The sequence below is a fragment of the Mastomys coucha genome, unplaced genomic scaffold, assembly GCF_008632895.1.
Source record: "Mastomys coucha isolate ucsf_1 unplaced genomic scaffold, UCSF_Mcou_1 pScaffold20, whole genome shotgun sequence".
NCBI lineage: Eukaryota > Metazoa > Chordata > Mammalia > Rodentia > Muridae > Mastomys > Mastomys coucha.
In genome coordinates, this window is record NW_022196903.1 from 8,226,998 (window position 1) to 8,233,296 (window position 6,299).

At 35.1% G+C, this 6,299-nt stretch overlaps 1 long non-coding RNA gene across 1 annotated transcript in view; it reads right to left on the reverse strand.

Annotated features, from left to right (window-relative positions):
* Positions 1-601: 601 nt before the first annotated feature.
* The window catches only part of LOC116097997, a 6,989-nt gene continuing 1,291 nt past the window's right edge, over positions 602-6,299 (reverse strand). The window contains exon 3 of the long non-coding RNA XR_004121648.1: positions 602-734. This is a non-coding gene — a long non-coding RNA (uncharacterized LOC116097997). The remainder of the gene's footprint in view (positions 735-6,299) is intronic.

The following is a 6,299-nucleotide window of genomic DNA, read 5'->3' on the forward strand; positions in this document are numbered from 1 at the left end:
GCTAAGACTGGCAAAATGAGATGAAAATACTTAAAGTCCTTGCTCTAATTCAAAATACACAAAAGAATATTTGGGCTGGTTTAGAGAAACTCTATTTTGGTGAGAAACTAGTACAATTGGAGAAATTTGTTCCTTTGCAAATTTATTAAGAGCAAATGAAGAATATATGAGAGGTTATGTTCTTGGAGCTTCCTCTACCTTTTAAATAGAAGAAAAGCACCCTAAAGAAAAAGCTAACTTTTTTTTTAATCTTTTTTTGTAATAAGTTTTATTTTGAACTGTATTTTTTCTTTTAAATTTTGTATTTATTTACTATATGTTGCTGTCTTCAGACACACCAGAAGAGGGTGTCAGATCTTATTACGGATGGTTGTGAGCCACCATGTGGTTGCTGGGATTTGAACTCAGGACCTTTGGAAGAGCAGTCAGTGCTCTTACCCGCTGAGCCATCTCACCAGCCCAAAAGCTAACTTTTTAACAATATCAAGCATCAACTGTAGAATTCGAATTCCAATGAGAGTATGTTTGTACTGAAAATTTGGCTTTCATGATTACAAATAGGATAACATACCTATCTGTTAAGATACCTGCACACAAGTAAGGGTTTCTGGGGCTCTTTATTCTGGTAGTTTTTTTCTTCCAAGTATGAAATATTCCTTGAGCCCACCTTGCTTCCTTTCTTTCTTCAACACACTCCATTCTTCTGGACACTTACTTATTTCTTCAGTGAAGAGCTGTAAAATACCATAGTGTTTAGAAAAAATACCTCTTTGTAAATGTTTTTCTTTGCTTCTTTAGTTAGGAGCCAAAAATATCCCATGTTTCTGTTTTGGGAGCAACAAAAAGAGCTTCTGAAAAATGTGGATGGATAGTTGAGACAGGGTGGCAGTATTTTTTAGAAACAGTTTTATAGCACCAGATGGTCTAGTATATTCTCAAACAAATATGTCACCTATAATTTGATGAATACCTTCCAAGGTAAAATAGTTTTTTTTCAGCAGGGAACAGATGGTATCAGTCAAAAGCATATCGAGACACTTTAAGAAAAACTTGATGGCTCAAATGATTTAACCAACAAGATCTCTGTGTTTCAGGGTTTGAAGTTTGCCTTCTACAAATAATTCAACCTTTTTCCCAAGCTTTACTCCATGGAGAATTGAACTAAACATGTTTACTTGATATTTGCAATAATGATAAAAATTCCAAAGCTGCTTTCTGGCTCTGTTTTCAAGTATTTATTACTTTAGGCTTGAGGAGAACAAACAATCTATGTGTTTCAAAACAGTATAGACTTTGTGCTCAGGCATGAAACCATTTTAATGAGACTGAATTCAGCAGCTTTTACTTTCAGTGGTTTAAGGTGATGTGGACAGCTATTTTTTTTTTTTTTTTAGCTTTTTCTTAAACAGATTAACATCATAGACAAGGAAGACTTCTATGGGGCCAGGAGGATGACTTAGGATGCTACATGTCTGAAGATCTGAGTTCAAATCCCAACCTCCATGTAAAATCCACATATAGCTTCAGTTCCAGGTACAGAAAGGTATCCTGTCTCAATATAGTATGGCAGAGAGTGAGAGAGCAAAACAGCCACTGTCCTCCACACAGAAATGAGCATACATCATACACACATGCACACACACACACACACACACACACACACACACACATACACACATGCACACACACACACACACTTCTGACACTAAAATGTGAACTATTAAGGAATATTTACATTATGAGTCCTTTATTTTGCTCTGGGCTGTGGGTATATAATATAACAGGGCATGATTAAGAATTCCCAACATCCTGGTATGCTAATGATCTAGACAGACATTGTTGGGAGGAAAGTCCAGGAAACCAAGATTGTTATACACATATCTAACATTCCTGTTCAAACCTAAGTGAGAACTGCTAATTTATCCCTTAACTGTGATGTATTTATGAGTATAGTTACAGCCTGGGATTGCATAGGGAAATCTGAGGTGTGTGTTCACCCTCATCGTATGCAATTGCATGTGATAAGTGAGTCTATACTCTCTGATTGGCATATTTTAAAGTGTGGCTACATCTTAGGTAGGTTGGCAATTCTAGTGATTTTATGCTTTTAGAATGTCATCAATATTTTTATATTTTATCATTATAAATGAAAGACTCCACATTAAAATTATGTCTCTTTAAATTTAATAGAATTAAAATTTGCTTACAAGAATGGTGATGGAGATCGCAAAACCATGGGAAAGAAATAATCTTACAATTCTACAGTGTCAACTTTAAAAGTAAAGTGAATTAAAAATTTTGTTTTAAAGATGTTGGGCAAATAACTTAAAAAAATCGAGATACCAGATGGTATAATATCCAGAGGGAACTGCTTTTGCTTATTAAGTCTATTACTAAACTCTAGGAGGAATATTGGTCTCACTTTAGAGAAGAATTTTATTAAAATAATAGTCTAACCTATTGGTAATTGTGAAGGCTGGCAAAAATGATTGAATCCATGAGGTAGTCAAAACTATTATTTATTTTTCTCCTAGAGCATGAGGTTGGGGTCTTGGCCAAGACTTTAAAGGAAGGATGAAATTGCTTTTGGTTTCTTCAGTTTGGGAGAAATTTGACAGGTCTGACTTCTACATCAAATATTTATTCAAGGGCTAGAAGGATGTCTCAGTGCATAAAATCACTTACCACTAACCCTGATGACTGAGTTTGATTTCTAGAATTCACATGACAGAAAGAAAGAACTGACTTCTGCTAGTTTCCCTCTGACCTGCATGTTCATGTGTGAACACACACACACACACACACGTATGGTATGTGAACATGGACACATACAAATAACAAGGTTTTAAAATCTAATTAATATATTTGACATATTTGAATCAGAAAACAACAGAGCTAAGAGTATCTATGAAAAGCAGGATTGAATCATCAATCAATTTTCAGGATTTATAAGTCATAGTCCTTCAAGAAACTAAGCCAAATTTGAGTATGATATGCCCAAGGAACATTTGGGCAAGTAATAGATTCTAGACCTTCTTCAGCTTAGTCACTGTTTTGGCTTAAGTGGCAAATTTTTAACATGGCTCCCTACGGTGAAAAATAAATAGCCCTTTTTTAGGGAAATCACACTATTGGGCTGGGTATTAAACCATTTTGAGCCCATTGCCCTGGATGTAATCTCCATCACTGCAAAAGATAAATAAGCCAGAAACAGCTGTAGCAATTATTTCACACATATCTCAGATGCACTATAATTATGAGAATTTGAAATAGAGAATAATATGAGTAGTAGGCATTCACAAAAGTAGGCATTCAAATCAGACTCCCACCTAATCCATTTACTGGCTGAATAGAAGACACTCTTTAGAAAATAAATAGAATTTGAATATTACCACAAGCATTATTGCACCTTTGAAGACCAATAAATAGTGACTAGACTTTAGGAAATGTTTAGAAAACCACTGTTCTAGTTTTGCTTCTGTTGAAGTTATGATCTGACAAAGCAAGTTCTGTGAAAGGGGTTATTTTAGCTTACAATCTAGGCTTATTGTCTATGATTGTGGGGAAATCAAGACAGCAAAAACTTGCAGCAGCTAGTCACACACACAGCCCAGGTCAGAGAGAGTGAATGCATGCATGCCTACCCCTCAATTTGCTTTATCCACTCTCATATGGTCCAGGACCTAAATCCAGTGAATGCTGTCACCCACAGTGAGCTGAGTCTTCCCATATCATGTAAGATAATTTGTACAATACCTCACAGATATGTCCAGAAGCCAACTTAATCTAGTCACTTCTACATTGAGACTCTCTTTTAAGGTAATTTTAGCTTTTATATTAACAAAACCAATAAGCATAATATTAATTATTAAGGGTTAATTGTAAATTTTCTGACATTGCATTGGATAATGCTAACAGGATGGATTATTTTATCTGTTAATTAATTTATAATCTATTAATTAAATTAATTATTAGAGTAATTAAAAATTAATAGAATCATGTATTAATGTTTAATACATTGTATTCCTTAAGATACTTAAACTTCATTAAATACTCACAATAGCCTTTTAAAGTGTTGTGGACCAAAATGTTCCCCAGGTAAGTCTATTTATTGTCAGTTAATCCTTATTCTTCACATGCTTTTTTGTTGCTAATCATAATCACTGTTACTTAGATAAGAATTTGTAAATGAGCTATAGAGAAATATCTCTAGACTGTAATTCTTATGAGCTGCCTAAATGTATCAGAACATTAGAATTTTAATTTTCTAAAAGGAACATTAAAAATATCCAACGTGCTGGAATTTTTTACATACTTAAGAAGTAACTTAAGTAGTAGTATTAGAATCATGAAGGCACTTAGAGGATGGGAGATGACTTAGTGAATAAGTAGGAATCAGAAATATATATGTATATTTCTGATACACACACTCACACACACACACAAACATAAGCTTATATGAAAAGCTTACATATTGAAGATTTGGTGTCCAGCCTGTGGCATAATTGAAACATACTTGGCTATTGAGGTGCTAACATCACTGGTGGATTAATCATTCATAAATGAATGGGGGGGGGCAATACTAGGAGGGAGATCCACTTGAAGGAGGTATGATCACTGAGGTATGCCTTTGAGAGAGTACCTCATTTTAGACCCTTGTGTTCTTTCTACTTCCCAGCTCCCATGAGGCATCATGCCTGTTCTCCCATGGAGAATCCCACGGTGATGGTGCATGGTAATGGAGCACAGGCTAAATCCTCTAAATCTGTGGATCAGTTTGCTTTTGTCCTTTAAGTTGATGTGTGTATGATGTCTTGTTACAGTGAGAAAAAGCCAACTGACAAAAGGACGATTTTTTTCCACAGTGAAATGAGGGTTACTTAACGTATAACAGGGTTACATATATAAAACAGGTGTTTATTTTAAAATCATAGTTTGCTGCCAAAATTCTACTTTAGGAATGAGGAGTTTATTCTCAAATTCTGGGTAGGCTGCCAACAGATAAATCAGCTGTCAGCTCATTTGGGACAGTTAGGTTTGTTTGTCTCTTTTCTAAGCTGCTAATTTATAGTCTTGAAATCTCCTTTTTATTATTTTGTCTCCAGAACAGTGGTTCTCAATATGTGGGTCACAACCTCTTTGGCAAACCTCTATCTCAAACAATATTTACATTGTGATTACATGCCACTCATAAGAGTAGCAAAGTTACAGTTATGAAGAAGAAACGAAATAATTTTATGGTTAGGTGTCACCACAATATGAAGAACCGTATTAATGGGTTCATTAGGAAGAATGAGAACCACTGCTCAAGAAGGATGTGTTTCTAGTAGCAGTAGAATTAAACACTCTATATATTTTCTTTACAAGAACTTTTCTGAACTCTTTAGTTCTCCAGAAAAAAACTCTTTTATACCCCACATTGGTCCATTAGACACTGTGTCAAGAGTCTGAATTCCAGCCTGTCTGTAGTTCAGAATGCCTTCTAAAAGTTCACAGCATGACACTGCAATCTTAGTTTGCAAATGTCTTCAGGTTTAGTTTCTTGTTATCTTGGAAGCCACCACCAAATCTGCTATAAGACCCCATTCTTTAGATGAGATATGAGAATAAATACAGGCATCCCCTCTCTCCAAAGGAACTATGCAACCTGAATTATAGAAAAATCCAAACATTATGCTGACCAAAATAAGAATAACTTGAGCTTGAGAAGAAATCAAGATTTATTTGTAAATCAGGTTCATTTCCCCCTTATTACTTAATAAAATATCTCAAATTTTAAAACTATCTACAATTCCCATTGAATGATTATTCCTCCAATAGTTAATACTTTATCACATTGCCTTGAGAAAAGTTAAGATTGGTATTTAGGAAAGTTAAGATTGGTATAATTGCAATGCAAAGTGAAAGAAAAATCAATAGCTATTTTTTTTTTTTACTTCCCAGACAGACTAGCTCTTGAAACACACACCAGAAATCGATATTTTCACAAGACAAAATCTGGCTTTTTAAAAGCTAACTTTGATTGAAAGGGAAATGGTCACTTGAGAACTAAAAGGGAAGAGTCTGAAAGATGCAGGCCCTGACGTTGGGACTATGATAACAGACAGAAAGAGAATCAAGAAAGATGCAACTACCCTGTGCTCTCAGGGACAAGAAAGACAACAGCTGATGCGTTTGTTAAGAACTGGAGTTGGTGGGATTGCAAACTGATACAACCACTCTGGAAATCACTTTGGCGGTTCATCCGGAAATTGGAGATAGTACTACCAGAGGACCCGGCTATACCACTCCTGGGCATA